The 22623-nt window shown below is 46.2% G+C and overlaps 1 protein-coding gene across 2 annotated transcripts in view; it reads right to left on the bottom strand.

Moving 5' to 3' along the window:
• LOC124043181 (phosphoprotein associated with glycosphingolipid-enriched microdomains 1-like) overlaps positions 1 to 22623 on the bottom strand; it is a 127937-nt gene that overhangs the window by 19896 nt on the left and 85418 nt on the right. For both annotated transcript variants that reach the window (XM_046361461.1, XM_046361462.1), the window contains exon 2: positions 13637 to 13686. The gene's annotated coding sequence lies outside the window, so the exon portion shown is untranslated. The remainder of the gene's footprint in view (positions 1 to 13636; positions 13687 to 22623) is intronic.

The raw sequence follows: 22623 nt of genomic DNA, 5'->3' as shown, positions 1-22623 counted from the left end.
AGTAGTACAATGAATGATATTGCCACTTTCCAAATCATCAACTCATCCTCTGACCCAATGGAAGACAATCTCATATATCATTACAGTGGATATCAATGAATCATATAGCACTGAAATATGTTACTCTTGTGCCAATACAGATCTGCCTAGATTTCATGCAATGTAGTGCAGTGTTTTAAACAAGCCACAAGGGGGCAGGCCAGTGCAGACACAGACTGCAATGCAGACATTCAGGGTCATATTCTGTCTATATGCTCCAGATCTGCTGCAGTCTACCCACTCAGAGAATACTACAGAACATGCGTCTTGCGCATGTAATAAGTAACCTCCCCACGTAAGCTATACATGCCTGAAAGCTGTCTAATAGTGTTAGGCTGAATTCAATTATGCTTCTATCCTGAGTTATTTTTGGCCAGAGAGGGTGTGCCCAACCTCCACAAACTGAATGGGCAGATTGCAATCAGATGGCTGGCAGCCCAAAGTGTTGCTGAGGACTGGGCACTGCGTCCCTCTCTCTCTCTCCCTTTCTATCTCTCTCTCTGTGTGTATGTGTGCATATCAGCGCGCAAGTGTATGTGTGTGTGTGTGTGTGTGTGTGTGTGTGTGTGTGTGTGTGTGTGTGTGTGTGTGTGTGTGTGTGTGTGTGTGTGTGTGTGTGTGTGTGTGTGTGTGTGTGTGTGTGTGTGTGTGTGTGTGTGTGTGTGTGTGTGTGTGTGTGTGTGTGTGTGTGCGTGTGAGTGAGTGAGTGACAGAGAGAGAAAGAAAGAGAAATACAATAAGGGACAGAGAGAAAGAGAATAAATGGAGTAAGGGCCTCAGAGACAGGATAAAGGCAGGGTAGTTCAGTACTGGCACTACTAATATAATAATAATATATGCCATTTAGCAGACGCTTTTATCCAAAGCGACTTACAGTCATGTGTGCATACATTCTACGTATGGGTGGTCCCGGGAATCGAACCCACTACCCTGGCGTTACAAGCGCCATGCTCTACCAACTGAGCTACAGAAGGACTGATTGCAGTCTAACTAACCTTCCCTTTTCAAACAGTCAATCAGACAGCAGTGACAGAACAGGAAGGAAGAGGACATCGGACAATGTATGGCCTTATTTTGTCACTGAGACAGGAGCCAAACACATCAAATCATTGTTTGTTATTTGTCACATGCTTCATTGACAACAGGTGTAGACTAACAGTGAAATGCTGACTGACAGGCCTTTCCTGTCAACACAGACAGAAAACAAGAGAAATAATAGAAAAATAATAACACAATGAGTAACGATAACTTGGAGATATACACGAGGTACCAGTACCAAGTCGATATGCAGAGGTACCAGTACTGAGTTGATATGCAGAGGTACCAGTACCGAGTCAATGTGCAGAGGTACCAGTACCGAGTCGATATGCTGGGTACCAGTACTGAGTCAATGTGCAGGGGTACCAGTACCGAGTCGATATGCTGGGTACCAGTACTGAGTCAATGTGCAGGGGTACCAGTACTGAGTCGATATGCAGAGGTACCAGTACTGAGTCAATGTGCAGGGGTACCAGTACAGAGTTGATATGCAGAGGTACCAGTACTGAGTCAATGTGCAGGGGTACCAGTACTGAGTCAATGTGCAGGGGTACCAGTACCGAGTCGATATGCAGAGGTACCAGTACTGAGTCAATGTGCAGGGGTACCAGTACCGAGTCGATATGCAGAGGTACCAGTACTGAGTCAATGTGCAGGGGTACCAGTACTGAGTCGATATGCAGAGGTACCAGTACTGAGTCAATGTGCAGGGGTACCAGTACTGAGTCAATGTGCAGGGGTACCAGTACCGAGTCGATATGCTGGGTACCAGTACTGAGTTGATATGCAGAGGTACCAGTACCGAGTCGATATGCTGGGTACCAGTACTGAGTCGATATGCTGGGTACCAGTACTGAGTCAATGTGCATGGGTACCAGTACTGAGTTGATATGCAGGGGTACCAGTACTGAGTCGATATGCTGGGTACCAGTACTGAGTCAATGTGCAGGGGTACCAGTACCGAGTCAATGTGCAGGGGTACCAGTACTGAGTCGATATGCAGAGGTACCAGTACTGAGTCGATATGCAGAGGTACCAGTACTGGGTCGATATGCAGAGGGACCAGTACCGAGTCGATATGCAGAGGTACCAGTACCGAGTCGATATGCTGGGTACCAGTACTGAGTCGATATGCTGGGTACCAGTACCGATTCGATATGCAGGGGTACCAGTACTGAGTCGATATGCTGGGTACCAGTACTGAGTCAATGTGCAGGGGTACCAGTACCGAGTCAATGTGCAGGGGTACCAGTACTGAGTCGATATGCAGAGGTACCAGTACTGGGTCGATATGCAGAGGGACCAGTACCGAGTCCATGTGCAGAGGTACCAGTACCGAGTCGATATGCTGGGTACCAGTACTGAGTCAATGTGCAGGGGTACCAGTACTGAGTCGATATGCAGAGGTACCAGTACTGAGTCAATGTGCAGAGGTACCAGTACCGAGTCGATATGCTGGGTACCAGTACTGAGTCAATGTGCAGGGGTACCAGTACCGAGTCGATATGCTGGGTATCAGTACTGAGTCAATGTGCAGGGGTAACAGTACCGAGTCAATATGAAGAGGTACCAGTACTGAGTCAATGTGCTGAGGTACCAGTAGCGAGTCGATATGCTGGGTACCAGTACTGAGTCAATGTGCAGGGGTACCAGTACCGAGTCGATATGCAGGGGTACCAGTACCGAGTCGATATGCAGAGGTACCAGTACTGAGTCAATGTGCAGGGGTACCAGTACCGAGTCGATATGCTGGGTACCAGTACTGAGTTGATATGCAGAGGTACCAGTACCGAGTCGATATGCTGGGTACCAGTACTGAGTCGATATGCTGGGTACCAGTACTGAGTCAATGTGCATGGGTACCAGTACTGAGTTGATATGCAGGGGTACCAGTACTGAGTCGATATGCTGGGTACCAGTACTGAGTCAATGTGCAGGGGTACCAGTACCGAGTCAATGTGCAGGGGTACCAGTACTGAGTCGATATGCAGAGGTACCAGTACTGAGTCGATATGCAGAGGTACCAGTACTGGGTCGATATGCAGAGGGACCAGTACCGAGTCGATATGCAGAGGTACCAGTACCGAGTCGATATGCAGGGGTACCAGTACCGAGTCGATATGCTGGGTACTAGTACTGAGTCGATATGCTGGGTACCAGTACCGATTCGATATGCAGGGGTACCAGTACTGAGTCGATATGCTGGGTACCAGTACTGAGTTGATATGCAGAGGTACCAGTACCGAGTCAATATGCTGGGTACCAGTACTGAGTCAATGTGCAGGGGTACCAGTACCGAGTCAATATGCAGAGGTACCAGTACTGAGTCAATGTGCAGAGGTACCAGTACCGAGTCGATATGCTGGGTACCAGTACTGAGTCAATGTGCAGGGGTACCAGTACCGAGTCGATATGCAGAGGTACCAGTACTGAGTCAATGTGCAGGGGTACCAGTACCGAGTCGATATGCAGAGGTACCAGTACTGAGTCAATGTGCAGGGGTACCAGTACTGAGTCGATATGCAGAGGTACCAGTACCGAGTCGATATGCAGAGGTACCAGTACTGAGTCGATATGCAGAGGTACCAGTACCGAGTCGATATGCAGAGGTACCAGGACTGAGTCGTTATGCAGAGGTACCAGTACTGAGTCGATATGCAGAGGTACCAGTACTGAGTCAATGTGCAGGGGTACCAGTACTGAGTCGATATGCAGAGGTACCAGTACCGAGTCGATATGCAGAGGTACCAGTACCGAGTCGATATGCAGAGGTACCAGTACCGAGTCGATATGCAGAGGTACCAGTACCGAGTCGATATGCAGAGGTACCAGTACTGAGTCGATATGCAGAGGTACCAGTACTGAGTCGATATGCTGGGTAAAGTACTGAGTCGATATGCAGAGGTACCAGTACCGAGTCGATATGTAGAGCTACCAGTACTGAGTCGATATGCAGAGGTACCAGTACTGAGTCGATATGCAGAGGTACCAGTACTGAGTCGATATGCTGGGTACCAGTACTGAGTCGATATGCTGGGTACCAGTACTGAGTCCATATGCAGAGGTACCAGTACTGAGTCGATATGCTGGGTACCAGTACTGAGTCGATATGCAGGGGTACCAGTACTGAGTCGATATGCAGAGGTACCAGTACTGAGTTGATATGCAGGGGTACCAGTACTGAGTTGATATGCAGAGGTACCAGTACTGAGTCGATATGCAGAGGTACCAGTACTGAGTCGATATGCAGAGGTACCAGTACTGAGTTGATATGCAGAGGTACCAGTACTGAGTCGATATGCAGAGGTACCAGTACTGAGTCGATATGCAGAGGTACCAGTACTGAGTCGATATGCAGAGGTACCAGTACTGAGTCGATATGCAGAGGTACCAGGACTGAGTCGATATGCAGAGGTACCAGTACTGAGTCGATATGCAGAGGTACCAGTACTGAGTTGATATGCAGAGGTACCAGTACTGAGTCGATATGCAGAGGTACCAGTACTGAGTCGATATGCAGAGGTACCAGTACTGAGTCGATATGCAGAGGTACCAGTACTGAGTCGATATGCAGAGGTACCAGTACTGAGTCCATATGCAGGGGTACCAGTACTGAGTTGATATGCAGGGGTACCAGTACTGAGTCGATATGCAGAGGTACCAGTACTGAGTCGATATGCTGGGTACCAGTACTGAGTCGATATGCAGAGGTACCAGTACTGAGTCGATATGCAGAGGTACCAGTACTGAGTCGATATGCTGGGTACCAGTACTGAGTCGATATGCAGAGGTACCAGTACTGAGTCGATATGCAGAGGTACCAGTACTGAGTCGATATGCTGGGTACCAGTACTGAGTCGATATGCAGGGGTACCAGTACCGAGTCGATATGCTGGGTACCAGTACTGAGTCGATATGCTGGGTACCAGTACTGAGTCGATATGCTGGGTACCAGTACTGAGTCGATATGCTGGGTACCAGTACTGAGTCGATATGCTGGGTACCAGTACTGAGTCGATATGCAGAGGTACCAGTACTGAGTCCATATGCTGGGTACCAGTACTGAGTCGATATGCTGGGTACCAGTACTGAGTCGATATGCAGAGGTACCAGTACTGAGTCGATATGCTGGGTACCAGTACTGAGTCCATATGCAGAGGTACCAGTACTGAGTCGATATGCTGGGTACCAGTACTGAGTCCATATGCAGAGGTACCAGTACTGAGTCGATATGCTGGGTACCAGTACTGAGTCCATATGCAGGGGTACCAGTACTGAGTCAATATGCTGGGTACCAGTACTGAGTCCATATGCAGAGGTACCAGTACTGAGTCGATATGCAGAGGTACCAGTACTGAGTCCATATGCAGGGGTACCAGTACTGAGTTGATATGCAGGGGTACCAGTACTGAGTCGATATGCAGAGGTACCAGTACTGAGTCGATATGCTGGGTACCAGTACTGAGTCGATATGCAGAGGTACCAGTACTGAGTCGATATGCAGAGGTACCAGTACTGAGTCGATATGCTGGGTACCAGTACTGAGTCGATATGCAGAGGTACCAGTACTGAGTCGATATGCAGAGGTACCAGTACTGAGTCGATATGCTGGGTACCAGTACTGAGTCGATATGCAGGGGTACCAGTACCGAGTCGATATGCTGGGTACCAGTACTGAGTCGATATGCTGGGTACCAGTACTGAGTCGATATGCTGGGTACCAGTACTGAGTCGATATGCTGGGTACCAGTACTGAGTCGATATGCTGGGTACCAGTACTGAGTCGATATGCAGAGGTACCAGTACTGAGTCCATATGCTGGGTACCAGTACTGAGTCGATATGCTGGGTACCAGTACTGAGTCGATATGCAGAGGTACCAGTACTGAGTCGATATGCTGGGTACCAGTACTGAGTCCATATGCAGAGGTACCAGTACTGAGTCGATATGCTGGGTACCAGTACTGAGTCCATATGCAGAGGTACCAGTACTGAGTCGATATGCTGGGTACCAGTACTGAGTCCATATGCAGGGGTACCAGTACTGAGTCAATATGCTGGGTACCAGTACTGAGTCCATATGCAGGGGTACCAGTACTGAGTCGATATGCAGAGGTACCAGTACTGAGTCGATATGCTGGGTACCAGTACTGAGTCCATATGCAGGGGTACCAGTACTGAGTCAATATGCTGGGTACCAGTACTGAGTCCATATGCTGGGTACCAGTACTGAGTCGATATGCAGAGGTACCAGTACTGAGTCGATATGCAGAGGTACCAGTACTGAGTCAATATGCTGGGTACCAGTACTGAGTCGATATGCAGAGGTACCAGTACTGAGTCAATATGCAGAGGTACCAGTACTGAGTCGATATGCAGGGTACCAGTACTGAGTCGATATGCAGGGTACCAGTACTGAGTCGATATGCTGGGTACCAGTACTGAGTCGATATGCTGGGTACCAGTACTGAGTCGATATGCTGGGTACCAGTACTGAGTCGATATGCTGGGTACCAGTACTGAGTCGATATGCTGGGTACCAGTACTGAGTCGATATGCAGAGGTACCAGTACTGAGTCCATATGCTGGGTACCAGTACTGAGTCGATATGCTGGGTACCAGTACTGAGTCGATATGCAGAGGTACCAGTACTGAGTCGATATGCTGGGTACCAGTACTGAGTCCATATGCAGAGGTACCAGTACTGAGTCCATATGCTGGGTACCAGTACTGAGTCCATATGCAGAGGTACCAGTACTGAGTCCATATGCTGGGTACCAGTACTGAGTCCATATGCAGAGGTACCAGTACTGAGTCAATATGCTGGGTACCAGTACTGAGTCCATATGCAGAGGTACCAGTACTGAGTCGATATGCAGGGTACCAGTACTGAGTCCATATGCTGGGTACCAGTACTGAGTCCATATGCAGAGGTACCAGTACTGAGTCCATATGCTGGGTACCAGTACTGAGTCCATATGCAGAGGTACCAGTACTGAGTCGATATGCTGGGTACCAGTACTGAGTCCATATGCAGGGGTACCAGTACTGAGTCAATATGCTGGGTACCAGTACTGAGTCCATATGCAGGGGTACCAGTACTGAGTCGATATGCAGAGGTACCAGTACTGAGTCAATATGCTGGGTACCAGTACTGAGTCAATATGCTGGGTACCAGTACTGAGTCCATATGCTGGGTACCAGTACTGAGTCCATATGCAGAGGTACCAGTACTGAGTCCATATGCTGGGTACCAGTACTGAGTCAATATGCTGGGTACCAGTACTGAGTCCATATGCAGGGGTACCAGTACTGAGTCCATATGCAGAGGTACCAGTACTGAGTCCATATGCAGAGGTACCAGTACTGAGTCCATATGCTGGTGTAACAAGTTCATTGAGGTAGATTTGTTCATATAGGTTGGGATAGAGTGACTAGGCAACAGGATAGATAATAAGTCCAGGTAGCTAATTGGTTAATTATTTATCAGTCTTATGGCTTGGGGGTTGAAGCTGTTCAGGGTCCTGTTGGTTTCAGACTTGGTGCATCAGTACAGCTTGCCGTGCGGTAGCAGAGAGAACAGTCTATAACTTGGGTGGCACTCTGCTCTGATCCTATGCAAATGTAGTTGTGGAGCGTGGGAGCTGCGAGAACTACAGTAAGTTCAGGCCAGCATTGTGTAACAGAAACAACACACACACACGCAGTGTGAAAGTACACCCAGTAGCAGAGTGAAAACCACCCAAGCTTCTGTCAACATCAGCAGCTCAGTGGTGTGAACTAATGACATGTCTTGAGAGGTGATGCATACCAAGGACCAACGGAAACAAACATACTATACATAAGCTGTTTACACACTCCACCCATTTACACACTCCACTATATTTACAAACTCCACTCTATTTACACACTCCACTCTATTTACACTCCACTCTATTTACACTCCACTCTATTTACAAACTCCACTCTATTTACACACTCCACTCTATTTACACACTCCACTCTCTATTTGCACACTCCACTCTATTTACACACTCCACTCTATTTACACTCCACTCTATTTACACACTCCACTCTATTTACAAACTCCACTCTATTTACACACTCCACTCTATTTACACTCCACTCTATTTACACACTCCACTCTATTTACACACTCCACTCTCTATTTACATACTCCACTCTATTTACACACTCCACTCTATTTACACACTCCACTCTCTATTTACATTCTCCACTCTATTAAAAACCTGTCAGAATTTGGCCAGGGTTTTTCCGGTTTTTGGTCACTAGATGCCCCCATTGTGCCTTTTGACCTTTTGTTTTCCCTTGATCCCCATTATTATTTGCACATGTGCCTCGTTTCCCCTGATTGTATTTAAACCCTTTGTTTTCCTCAGTTCTTTGCTCTGTGTTTGTATGTTAGCACCCAGCCCTAGTACTCTGTGAACTCTTGTTGATCCCGGTGGACTCTCTTATGGAATTCTGTTTTTTTTGTTCTTGTTTGTTTGTTTTTGAGTATCTTTTGAGGCTTTTTGTGCTTTATACCTTCCACCTTGTGGATTTACCTTTTTTGTCTTGGAGGATTACCTTTGTTCTTGTGGAATTCCTTTTGAGGTTGTGGAGTTACATGTTTTCCTGAAGAACTTCACTTTTTACTTCATTAAATACACCGTCTCAAGTACTGCTGTGTCTGCCTCATCTTCTGGGTTCTGCTGACTATTCGTGGCTCAGTTGGTTAAGTGACTGTTTCTCACTCCGGAGACCTGGGTTCGCAACCGGGTCCTGACAGAAACACAGAGCCAAAAATGAACCCAGAGGCAGCCAGTTCCCAGGACCTTGTTACCATGCTGTCCCACCACCAGGAGACTGCCCAACGCCACGAAGCCGCCCTGGTTCAGCAAGAGGCCTTAATGGCTAGACATTCTCATCTTCTGTCGGAGATGCTGACTTCCATAAAGCAGATATCTGATCGACTTATCCCGGCAACAGTTCCCGTCCCAGTACCTCAGATTCACGTACCCATGGCAGTTAATCCTCTGGCTGAACCTCGTCTTCCACCTCCCCAACGGTTCTCAGGTGATCCAAGTGCTTGTAAAGGGTTTCTCACCCAATGTTCTCTCTCCTTCGAGCTGCAACCCTCGTCGTTCCCCACCGACCGCTCTAAGATCGCATATGTCATCAACCTGCTGTCGGAAAAAGCCCTGGCCTGGGCTACTGCTGTGTGGGATGCCCATAGTTCCTGCTGTGCCAGCTACCCTGCCTTTGCTGAGGAATTTAAACAAGTGTTTCAAGGCCCAAGCAGTGGTCCTGACTCAGCCAAACAGCTCCTGACTCTCTACCAAGGTCGGCGCAGCGTGACGGACTATGCCATCCAGTTCCGCACGGTGGCAGCAGCGAGTGGCTGGAACAACGAGGCGCTCACGGTGTGCTTTCTGAAAGGCCTTTCCGACACTATCCAAGATGAACTGGCCACTCGGGAACCACCGGACAATCTCGAGTCCCTGATCAAGTTGGCCTCACGCATTGACCAGCGTCTGAGAGAGAGAGAGAACTCAACCGTAGACATCTAGCCCCTGTCAGTCCCAGCTCCGAGTCCCCACCTTTATCCTCGCTGGCTCCACCGGAACCCATGCAGATTGGACAAATCTCCCAGGCTGAGAGAGACCGCCGGATGAGGGAGCGATGCTGTCTATATTGCGGCAAACTGGGCCATTTCCGTTCCACGTGTCCCAGGCTCCAGGGAAACGCTCTGTCCCGTACAGACCGGGGGGAACTGTAACGGGAAACATAACCTCCTCCCATCCGTCCAACTCCCGTCTGCTCATTCCAGTCACCCTTTCCTGGGACAACCACAAGCTTCACCTTCAAGCCTTGGTAGACTCTGGAGCCGCAGGTAACTTCATGGGTGGTGTCTGGGCGAAGGAGAATGGTGTTCCCTCTGAACCTCTAAGTGACCCCATGAGGGTTACTACATTGGATGGAAGCCCTTTGGGATCTGGACTTGTCACTACCTCCTTGCGACTTTCAGTTTCACAACACCAGGAATTGATGAACTTTCATTTGATCTCCTGTTCCGAGTTCCCTCTCGTCCTTGGATACCCCTGGCTTCACAGCCATAACCCTCACATCGACTGGTCTGTGGGCACTATCAAGCAGTGGGGTCCTACGTGCCAAGCTACTTGTATTTTCCCGAATTCCCCGAGTTCTACTCCCGAGTCTTTAGAATCCATCGACCTGGCCCGAGTTCCCGAGTGTTACCATGACCTCAAACTGGTATTTAGCAAACAGAGGGCCACCATGCTACCACCCCATAGACCTTATGATTGCCCCATCGAACTGTTTCCGGGCACTTGCCCCCCCAGGGGTCGGATCTTTTCCCTATCTCCACTCGAACGAGCTGCTATGGATACCTACATCAAGGACGCTCTGGAAGCAGGCCTCATGCGTCCATCCACCTCCCCGGCGGGAGCAGGGTTTTTCTTTGTGGCCAAGAAAAACGGTGTATTACGTCCTTGCATCGACTACCTGGGACTCAATGCCATAACCGTCCGTAACCGTTACCCGCTACCCCTTATGGCCACAGCCTTCGAGCTGCTCCAGGAAGCAGTTGTTTTCACTAAGCTTGACCTGCGGAACGCATACCATCTTGTGCGGATCAGACCTGGTGACGAGTGGAAGACCGCTTTCAACACGCCTACTGGTCACTATGAATACTTGGTGATGCCCTTCGGCCTGACCAACGCCCCAGCGGTGTTCCAAGCGCTCATAAACGATGTGCTTAGGGATATGCTTAACATATTTGTGTTCGTTTACTTGGATGACATCATCTTTTCGAGCTCTCTTCAAGAACACACTAAGCATGTCAGACAAGTACTCAAACGCCTCCTAGACAGCCATCTGTACGTTAAGCCGGAAAAATGTGAATTCCATTCATCCCGAGTACAATTCCTGGGATTTGTAGTGGAACCCGGTCGAGTCCAAATGGACCCGAGGAAGGTAGGGGCGGTAGCGGATTGGCCCACCCCCAAATCCGTTAAGGAAGTTCAGCGTTTCCTGGGCTTCACTAACTTTTACTGCAAGTTCATCAAGAACTTCAGCTTGGTGGCAGCCCCTCTCTCAGCTTTAACCAAGGGTGGCAATGCAAGGTTTTTGTGGGGAAGAGAAGCTGAGACGGCCTTCCAAGGACTCAAGCAGCGCGTCCTCTCTGCTCCCATCCTGATACTACCGACTACGGATGAACCGTTTGTGGTGGAGGTAGACGCCTCAGAGGTTGGTGTTGGAGCTGTCCTGTCTCAGAGGGGTGAAGACAAGAAGCTTCATCCGTGCGCTTTCTTCTCACACCGGCTTACCCCGGCTGAGAGGAACTACGATGTGGGGGATCGTGAACTCCTAGCGGTTAAGATGGCATTGAAGGAATGGAGACACTGGGTCGAGGAGCTTCTCACCCGTTTCAAGTGCTTACGGACCACAAAGATCTGGAGTATATCCAGCAGGCGAAGCGGTTGAACTCTAGACAATCTAGATGGTCTCTTTTCTTCAATCGATTCCAGTTTATCCTCACCTATCGGCCCGGGTCGAAGAATCTCAAACCAGATGCCCTGTCCCGAGTCTACGCTCCTGCCATTCGAGATGACACGGACATGCCTGTCCTTCCTGCTGCTAAGATCGTGGCTCCGATCTCGTGGCAAGTTGAGGATACCGTGAGACGAGCTCAAGCTATTGAACCGGACCCAAAAGGAGGTCCTGCCAATCGGTTGTTTGTCCCCAAGGCAGTGAGGACTCAGGTCCTTCTGTGGGGGCACTCCTCTCGCCTCACCTGTCACCCGGGCGTAGGTCGCACCTTGGAGTTCATCCAGCATAAGTTCTGGTGGCCTACCATAAGAGAAGACGTTGCCACTTTCGTCAATGCCTGCCCCGTGTGCTGCCAGGGCAGATCTTCTCACCTCCGCCCGCAAGGACTCCTTCACCCTTTACCTGTTCCCCACAGACCCTGGTCCCATATATCGTTGGACTTCATTACTGGCCTTCCTCCATCCCATGGCAATACTACTATCCTAGTCATTATCGACAGGTTTTTAAAGGCGGCCAGGTTCGTCCCTCTGACTAAGTTACCTTCTGCCAAGGAAACGGCTGAGTTGGTAATTAATCATGTGTTCCGAGTCTTCGGCATTCCTCAAGATATGGTTTCTGACAGAGGTCCCCAGTTCGCCTCTAGGTTTTGGAAGGCCTTCTGCCAACTCATGGGGGCTTCTGCCAGTCCATCTTCAGGGTACCATCAGGAGTCCAACGGCCAAACTGAGAGGATGAATCAAGAGCTGGAAACCACCCTCCGATGTATGACTCGTAACAACCCGTCCACATGGTCGTCCTTCATTGTTTGGGCCGAATACGCGCACAACACCTTGCGCTCCTCCTCCACTGGTATGTCCCCGCACGAGTGTCAGTTTGGCTATGCCCCTCCATTGTTCCCGGACCAGGAGGCAGAAGTCAGAGTGCCTTCAGCCTTGAAGTTCGTCAGACGCTGTCGGCTTATGTGGAGGAAGACTCGTCTTAATCTTATGCGTTCCTCACAGAGGTACCAACAACAAGCCAACAGACGTCGCCGTCCCGGGCCTACCCTGCGCCCCGGCCAGAGAGTCTGGCTCTCCACAAGAGACTTACCACTACGGGTGGAGTCTTGCAAGCTGTCCCAAAAAATACATCGGTCCCTTTAAGTCTGCCAGGAGAGTTAACCCAGTTTCTTATCGCCTACACTTACCCAGATCCCTTAAGATTAATCCCACATTTCACATTTCCTTATTAAAAACCTGTTGTTTTTTCTCCCCTTGTCCCGGCAGACAGACCTCCCCCTCCACCTCGTGTCATTGGAGGCCAGCCGGCTTATACCGTCCATCGGATACTGGATTCCTGCCGGGTGCAGCGGTCCTGGCAGTATCTGGTGGACTGGGAAGGCTACGGTCCGAAGGAGCGCTCCTGGGTTCCTGCCAAAGACATACTGGACCCTGACCTCATTCGTCAGTTCAGGGCCCTCCACCCTGAGAGAGCTGGTAGGAACGTCAGGAGCCGTTCCTAGGGGGGGGGATTCTGTCAGGATTTGGCCAGGGTTGTTCCGGTTTTTGGTCACTAGATGCCCCCATTGTGCCTTTTGACCTTTTTGTTTTCCCTTGATCTCCATTATTATTTGCACCTGTGCCTCGTTTCCCCTGATTGTATTTAAACCCTTTGTTTTCCGAACTTCACTTTTTACTTCATTAAATACACCGACTCAAGTACTGCTGTGTCTGCCTCATCTTCTGGGTTCTGCCGACTATTCATGGCTCAGTTGGTTAAGTGACTGTTTCTCACTCCAGAGACCCGGGTTCGTAACCGGGTCCTGACAAAAAACACTCTACTCTATTTACACACACCACTCTATTTACACACTCCACTCTATTTACACACCCCACTCTATTTACACACTCTACTCTATTTACACACCACTCTATTTGACCCTCAGTCCCAGAGTGAGAATCTGTCCTGTGAGTTACAGTTCAAGCAGACGGTGAACAGAACCTTACCTTGATACCTTGTTGACTCAGGCTGTGGTTATTCAGTAGCTCGTCCTTGCCTGCAGAGAGGAGAGGAGAGAGAGAGGAGTTACTAACTGTGGGAAGTAGCGTGGTGGTGTAGAGTAGAGCACTGCAGAACCTATAGCAGGGTGGGGTATATAGACAACTCTCATCTCCTTCCCTAGTCCATAATAACTCTCATCTCCTTCCCTAGTCCATAGTAATAACTCTCATCTCCTTCCCTAGTCCATAGTAATAACTCATCTCCTTCCCTAGTCCATAGTAATAACTCTCATCTCCTTCCCTAGTCCATAGTAATAACTCATCACACTTTTTGATGTAAAATCCTAAAACAACAAAGAATTAATATATTTTTGGAAAACCAATCAATAGGATGAGCAGAATAACTCTTCCATCTCATCTTCTTCCCAGTCCACCCAGTACACCCCTGAATAAACACCAAAGAATTGGCTCCATTCTTTAGTTTTTCACTGTGGAAACGACACCCTTCTGGACCTCCGTGTGAGGCTAAATAATCCCAGCAGCAACACTCGCTGAGCCACCGAGAGAGAGAGAGAGAGGGAAAGAGAGATAGGGAGAGATAGAGGGGAGAGAGAGAGAAGTACAGACTCAGCGAGCATAGCCTTGCTATTGAGAAAGGCCGCCGTAGGCAGACATGGCTCTCAAGAGAAGACAGGCTAGGTGCTCACTGCCCACAAAATGAGGTGGAAACTGAGCTGCACTTCCTAACCTCCTGCCCAATGTATGACCATATTAGAGAGACATATTTCCCTCAGATTACACAGATCCACAAAGAATTCGAAAACAAATCCAATTTTGAAAAACTCCCATATCTACTGGGTGAAATTCCACAGTGTGCCATCAAAGCACCAAGATTTGTGACCTTGTTGCCACGAGAAAAGGGCAACCAGTGAAGAACACGCACCATTGTAAATACAACCCATATCTATGCTTATTTATTTTATCTTGTGTCCTTTACCATTTGTACATTGTTAAAACACTGTATATATATATATAATATGACATTTGTAATGTCTTTATTGTTTTGAAACTTCTGTATGTGTGATGTCTACTGTTAATTTGTATTGTTTATTTCACTTTATATATTATCTACCTCACTTGCTTTGGCAATGTTAACACATGTTTCCCATGCCAATAAAGCCCTTGAATTGAATTGAATTGAGAAGAGACAGAGAGCGAGAGAGAGAGACAGAGAGAGAGAGAAGAGATATAGAGAGAGAAGAGAGAGAGAGAGAGAGAGAAAGAGAGAAGAGGGAGCGGGAGAAACAGCGAGAGAGAAAGAGAGAGAGAGAGAGAGCGAGAGAGAGAGAGAGAGAGAGAGAGAGAGAAGAGAGAAGAGAGAAGATAGATAGAGGGAAGAGAGAAAGAGAATGAGAGAGAGAGAGAGAGAGAGAGAAGAGAGGAGAGAGAAGAGAGAGAGAGAGAGAGAGAGAGAGAGAGAGAGAGAGAGAGAGAGAGAGAGAGAGAGAGAGAGAGAGAGAGAAAGAGAGAGAGAGAAAGAGCTCTCCTTTCCTCTCATCTCTTATCTGGAACAAGAAAGACACCACACTCCAGTGTCAATAGAAGAAAAACAGAGTTTTTAGAAGAGAGAGAAATAGAGACTAGAGAGAAATAGAGACTAGAGAGAAAGTTCCATTCCATTCCATAGAAAAATGCACAATGGAAAAGCCATTTAAAGGAGGAGTATGTTTGGACGGGAAAGGAGAGGACTCCTGCTCTCAACCCAGCACTCACTTACACACGCACACACACACACACACACACACACACACACACACACACACACACACACACACACACACACACACACACACACACACACACACACACACACACACACACACACACACACACACACACACACACACACACACACACACACACACACACACACACACACACACACAGCACAGCACAGCACTGTGGGCCGGCAGACTCAGGGACACTTTCCATATCACAGTCCATCTGCACCATATAGTATCCCTCCGCACAACAAAATAACGCTACCTCTGTGAGCAGTGTGTGGCTAGTTAGCTGCAGGCTGATGGTCTGAGGTGGAGAGTGAGAGGAGTACCCAACTGGTACGCCCGCGGGAGGCTATGTGGCTAACACCGCATTCTGTGTGTGAACGCCTCAAGAAATCCAGCGTACACACACACCACACACACACACACCACACACACACACACTCTGGAACGCACAGCTGGATGACCCCTGAGAACTCTTCCAAGGGAGGATTCGTGTGAAAGAGCCAGAGGCATTTCCAGAATAAATCATTAGATTTATATAATAATACAATGAGGAAGTTTTAGTTTGGGAAGCAGTTATATTATTTTATAAGTAAAGGGCTAATGGAAGGCTGATGGAGGTTGATGAAGGGCTGATGAGGGCTGATGAGGGCTGATGAAGGTTGATGGAAGGCTGATGAGGGCTGATGAAGGGCTGATGAAGGTTGATGGAAGGCTGATGAAGGGCTGATGAAGGTTGATGAAGGGCTGATGAAGGTTGATGAAGGGCCGATGAAGGTTGATGAAGGTTGATGAAAGGCTGATGAAGGGTTGATGAAGGTTGATGAAGACCTGATGAAAGGCTGATGAGGCCTGATGAAGGGCTGATGAAGGTTGATGGAAGGCTGATGAAGGGCTGATTAAGGTTGATGAAGGGTTGATGGAGGGTTGACGAAGGTTGATGAAGGCCTGATGAAAGGCTGATGAAGGTTGATGAAGGCCTGATGAGGACTGATAAAGGTTGATGAAGGGCTGATGAAGGGCTGATGAAGGACTGATGGAGGTTGATGAAGGGCTGATGAAGGGCTGATGAAGGGTTGATGAAGGGCTGATGAAGGACTGATAAAGGTTGATGAAGGGCTGATGAAGGGCTGATGAAGGGTTGATGAAGGGCTGATGAAGGACTGATAAAGGTTGATGAAGGGCTGATGAAGGGCTGATGAAGGACTGATAAAGGTTGATGAAGGGCTGATGAAGGGTTGATGAGGGCTGATGAAGGACTGATGGAGGTTGATGAAAGGTTGATGAAGGTTGATGAAGGGCTGATGAGGGCTGATGAAGGGCTGATGGAGGTTGATGAAAGGTTGATGAAGGTTGATGAAAGGCTGATGGAGGTTGATGAAGGGCTGATGAAGGACTGATGGAGGTTGATGAAAGGTTGATGAAAATTGATGAAGGGCTGATGAAGGTTGATGAGGGCTGATGAAGGACTGATGAAGGGCTGATGGAGGTTGATGAAGGGCTGATGAAGGACTGATGAAGGTTGATGAAGGGCTGATGAAGGGCTGATGAGGGCTGATGGAGGTTGATGAAGGTTGATGAAGAGCTGATGAAGGTTGATGAGGGCTGATGGAAGTTGATGAAGGGCTGATGAAGGTTGATGAAGGGCTGATGGAGGTTGATGAAGGGCTGATGAAGGACTGATAAAGGTTGATGAAGAGCTGATGATGGGCTGATGGAGGTTGATGAAGGGCTGATGAAGGACTGATAAAGGTTGATGAAGAGCTGATGATGGGCTGATGGAGGTTGATGAAGGGCTGATGAAGGGCTGATGAAGGTTGATGGAGGTTGATGGAGGTTGATGAAGGTTGATGAAGGTTGATGAGGGCTGATGAAGGTTGATGAGGGCTGATGGAGGTTGATGAAGAGCTGATGAAGGGCTGATGAGGGCTGATGAAGGTTGATGAAGGGCTGATGGAGGTTAAGTGAAAGTGAAAGTGTAGCTCAAAATTGCAATTTCATATAATAAAAATAATAATAAAAATACAACATTTATGACTAAAATGTATTCAAAGTTATGCAAAATATTCACATTTTGAAGAAATCCTATGACGCAGTTTGGGTGACATTACACTTTCATAGCATTTTCAGAGAGGCCTCTTTGACGTTCTCCAACCTGACAGAGAGAGCAGAAAGACAAGACCAACTCAAGCAGGTCCATCTCCGCCTCTCATCAGGATTTCACGCCATGCAGCATATGTTGCTGTAGATCTCTGTGTGTGTGTGTCAGTCTCAAAGGTCTAATGATAGTCAATGCCACGCTAATCAGCATGCGTCTGCCTCTCTCTCCCATGATCCCTCTGGGCACGTCTTCCCACCTCAGGCCCCCATCCCTGACACACCCCTCCCCTGACCACGCTCGCCATCTTGTGTTCTGGCCACGGCTCCGTAGGTCAGCCTTATGTCTGACCGGGTGGGGGGATGGGGTGGGGGATTGAAAGGCAGGAGAGGACACGACATACATAGACAGCTACACTGAACATAGGCCCACCCAGTGGGGCCTAATGAATTTCTTTACTTTTCCTGATTTCCGTATATCAACTGTAAATCTTTGAAATTGCTGCATGTTGCATTTATATTTTTGTTCAGTATAGAAGACAGAGGAAGCCTATCCCTGAGAGGGCACCAAAGATAGAACACACACATGGACACACACACACACACACACACACACACACACACACACACACACACACACACACACACACACACACACACACACACACACACACACACACACACACACACACACACACACACACACACACACACACACACACACACACACACACACACACACACACCCAGACAGGAGACAGAGAGAGCCTATATATCTGACACACCCATCTCTGCTGGGGGGAGAAGGGCACCAAGAGAATACCACACACCGAGACAGGAGACAGAGAGAGAACCTCTGACAAGGTGACACACCCAGACAGGAGACAGAGAGAGAACCTCTGACAAGGTGACACACCCAGACAGGAGACAGAGAGAGAACCTCTGACAAGGTGACACACCCAGACAGGAGACAGAGAGAGAACCTCTGACAAGGTGACACACCCAGACAGGAGACAGAGAGAGGCGTTGCCATGGAGACGGTGATCGTCCCACGGGTTGAAGTTAATGATCTGGGATGGAGGAAAATTAATTGGTCTTCTTTCCCCCTAAATGGGAAGTGGTCGGACGGACTGCATAATTTTGAGGGCTAGTCTGGATTTTTGGGTCCCTTACATTTCTTATCTACAAGATGGTGACATTCTGGCCTGCTTAAAGCCATTATTTCTCTCGCTTCTCTTCTGAGTGCTTCCTCTTTTTCTATTTCTCATCACATCCCTCCATCTCTTCGTCTTCAGAGTCCCCCTCTTTCTCTCTTTAAAGATGCCTGTCAAGTTAACTTTAGAGAATTAAGGAAATGAAATTGAAAGGTGCCTAATGTTTTAGTGTTGCAACAGGCAGGGTTAGGGACAGTCAGTGAGAGATACTTCTCTAAAATAAGACATGTGTTTTTCAACTGAAACCCTCAACCCTCCTAACTAGCCCTGGGGGTCTCTGGAGGACAGCGCTCCTTCCTCTCAAAAGACAGACAGAGAGACAGACAGGAGTTTATTTTAATGATAAATCTCTATTGATAAACTGGTTAAATCAAAATGTAGCCGGTAACCGGAAAATAATACACATTTTCAAGGAACAGAAACAGACTATACTGTTTTATACTGTTCTATACTGTTCTATACTGTTTTATACTGTTCTATACGGTTCTATACTGTTTTACACTGTTTTATACTGTTTTATACTGTTCTATACTGTTCTATACTGTTCTATACTGTTTTATACTGTTTTATACTGTTCTATACTGTTCTATACTGTTTTATACTGTTCTATACTGTTCTATACTGTTCTATACTGTTTTATACTGTTCTATACGGTTTTATACTATTTTATACTGTTCTATAGTGTGTTATACTGTTCTATACTGTTTTATACTGTTCTATACTGTTTTATACTGTTCTATACTGTTATATACTGTTCTATACTGTTCTATACTGTTCTATACTGTTCTATACTGTTTTATTCTGTTCTATACGGTTTTATACTATTTTATACTGTTCTATAGTGTGTTATACTGTTCTATACTGTTTTATACTGTTCTATACTGTTTTATACTGTTCTATACTGTTCTATACTGTTTTATACTGTTCTATACTGTTCTATACTGGTTTATACTGTTCTATACTGTTATATACTGTTCTATACTGTTCTATACTGTTCTATACTGTTTTGTACTGTTCTATACTGTTCTATACTGTTTTATACTGTTCTATACTGTTCTATACTGGTTTATACTGTTCTATACTGTTATATACTGTTCTATACTGTTCTATACTGTTCTATACTGTTCTATACTGTTTTGTACTGTTCTATACTGTTTTATTCTGTTCTATAGTGTTTTATACTGTTCTATACTGTTTTATCCTGTTCTATACGGTTTTATACTATTTTATACTGTTCTATAGTGTGTTATACTGTTCTATACTGTTTTATACTGTTCTATACTGTTTTATACTGTTCTATACTGTTCTATACTGTTTTATACTGTTCTATACTGTTCTATACTGGTTTATACTGTTCTATACTGTTCTATACTGTTTTGTACTGTTCTATACTGTTCTATACTGTTTTATACTGTTCTATACTGTTCTATACTGGTTTATACTGTTCTATACTGTTATATACTGTTCTATACTGTTCTATACTGTTCTATACTGTTTTGTACTGTTCTATACTGTTCTATACTGTTCTATACTGTTCTATACTGTTTTATACTGTTCTATACTGTTCTGTACTGGTTTATACTGTTCTATACTGTTATATACTGTTCTATACTGTTCTATACTGTTTTATACTGTTCTATACTGTTCTATACTGTTCTATAATGTTCTATACTGTTCTATACTGTTTTATACTGTTCTATACTGTTCTATACTGTTTTATACTGTTTCATACTGTTCTATAGTGTTCTATACTGTTTTATACTGTTCTATAGTGTTCTATACTGTTCTATACTGTTCTATACTGTTCTATACTGTTCTATAGTGTTCTATACTGTTTTATACTGTTCTATAGTGTTCTATACTGTTTTATACTGTTCTATACTGTTCTATACTGTTTTATACTGTTCTATACTGTTCTATACTGTTCTATAGTGTTCTATACTGTTTTATACTGTTCTATACTGTTCTAGAATGTTTTATACTGTTCTATACTGTTCTATACGGTTCTATACTGTTTTATACTGTTCTATACTGTTTTATACTGTTCTATACTGTTTTATACTGTTCTATACTGTTCTATACTGTTCTATACTGTTCTATACTGTTCCGGAACAGAGACGTTATTTCAAAAGCATGAGAACTGGTTACAGTTGTTTGCGATTGCTTACACACTTGTTGCGGAATTTGGCTCATTGTGTCAAAACTCTACAAATGAGACAACAAACTTTGGAGATAAACATCTCACTTCTACGTCAAAATGAAACTCTGCAATCAAAACCAAACAATCCTTTTTCAAAATGGCATTTTTGCAACAAAATGATACACACAGGCACCATTTAAATGACTCTTCCAAAGCAGCAACAACACACTGATGTACTGTTATACAAAACACTGCTTTAGTACTTTGTATGCCTTTTTCATGTTCTCATACAGGCTTCTGTGACAGATTGTTCCAGTACAGTACATCTACTCACATTTCAATTGCAATTTTTCTTGATTGCTTAAACACAAATAAATGGTCCCTTGTAACACAAAAATAGAAAAGCTTCAGAAAAAAAAAGATTCCGTTAATTTTTTTGCCATTCTCCATTCTAAATGTCTGTATTATGGATGCTACCGTGTAGCGACTCAGGTTGGGCTGGACTCTCTGCCTCCCTCATCGTCAGGACATGATTTATGACATGGTCCACTAAAGTGGCCCTAATGTCTTCGGAAATATGTCTCCATCTATTGCACGGTCCCCTTCTTTGTTATCGTCCTCGTCATACTCCTCTCTCTTCCTCTACATCTTCCTCTCGCTCTCACTGCCTCTATGTTCTCACAAAAGAGGTGATAAGTGTTTTTGTGTATGTCTGTGTGTGTGTGTGTGTGTGTGTGTGTGTGTGTGTGTGTGTGTGTGTGTGTGTGTGTGTGTGTGTGTGTGTGTGTGTGTGTGTGTGTGTGTGTGTGTGTGTGTGTGTGTGTGTGTGTGTGTGTGTGTGTGTGTGTGTGTGTGTGTGTGTGTGTTGCCAATTTCAGGTATGTTTTGCATTTTGAATATGTGTTTTCCCAATGATTGTAAGAGATTTCATTCTTGAACAAAGTGTCTAATGTAAAAAACAGTGTGTAGTGTTTTGCAAGTGTGTTGCAGAATTGCAAAGTGAAAAGCAGAAAATGTGTTTGTACTTTTTGTGCCTTTGTTTAAGGCGTGGTTAGGTTTTGGTGATTTTGTTTACGGCGTGGTTAGGTTTTGGTGCCTTTGTTTTAGGCGTGGTTAGGTTTTGGTGCCTTTGTTTTAGGCGTGGTTAGGTTTTGGTGATTTTGTTTACGGCGTGGTTAGGTTTTGGTGCCTTTGTTTAAGGCGTGGTTAGGTTTTGGTGATTTTGTTTACGGCGTGGTTAGGTTTTGGTGCCTTTGTTTAAGGCGTGGTTAGGTTTTGGTGCCTTTGTTTAAGGCGTGGTTAGGTTTTGGTGATTTTGTTTAATGTGTGGTTAGGTTTTGGTGCCTTTGTTTAATGCGTGGTTAGGTTTTGGTGATTTTGTTTAATGCATGGTTAGGTTTTGGTGATTTTGTTTAAGGCGTGGTTAGGTTTTGGTGATTTTGTTTACGGCGTGGTTAGGTTTTGGTGCCTTTGTTTAATGCGTGGTTAGGTTTTGGTGATTTTGTTTAAGGCGTGGTTAGGTTTTGGTGCCTTTGTTTAAGGCGTGGTTAGGTTTTGGTGCCTTTGTTTAAGGCATGGTTAAGTGATTTTGTTTAAGGCGTGGTTAGGTTTTGGTGATTTTGTTTAAGGCGTGGTTAGGTTTTGGTGCCTTTGTTTAAGGCGTGGTTAGGTTTTGGTGATTTTGTTTAGGCGTGGTTAGGTTTTGGTGCCTTTGTTTTAGGCGTGGTTAGGTTTTGGTGATTTTGTTTTAGGCGT

The sequence above is a fragment of the Oncorhynchus gorbuscha genome, linkage group LG09 (genome assembly GCF_021184085.1).
Source record: "Oncorhynchus gorbuscha isolate QuinsamMale2020 ecotype Even-year linkage group LG09, OgorEven_v1.0, whole genome shotgun sequence".
NCBI classification, from domain to species: Eukaryota; Metazoa; Chordata; class Actinopteri; order Salmoniformes; family Salmonidae; genus Oncorhynchus; species Oncorhynchus gorbuscha.
This window is presented reverse-complemented; position numbering and strand designations above follow the sequence as displayed.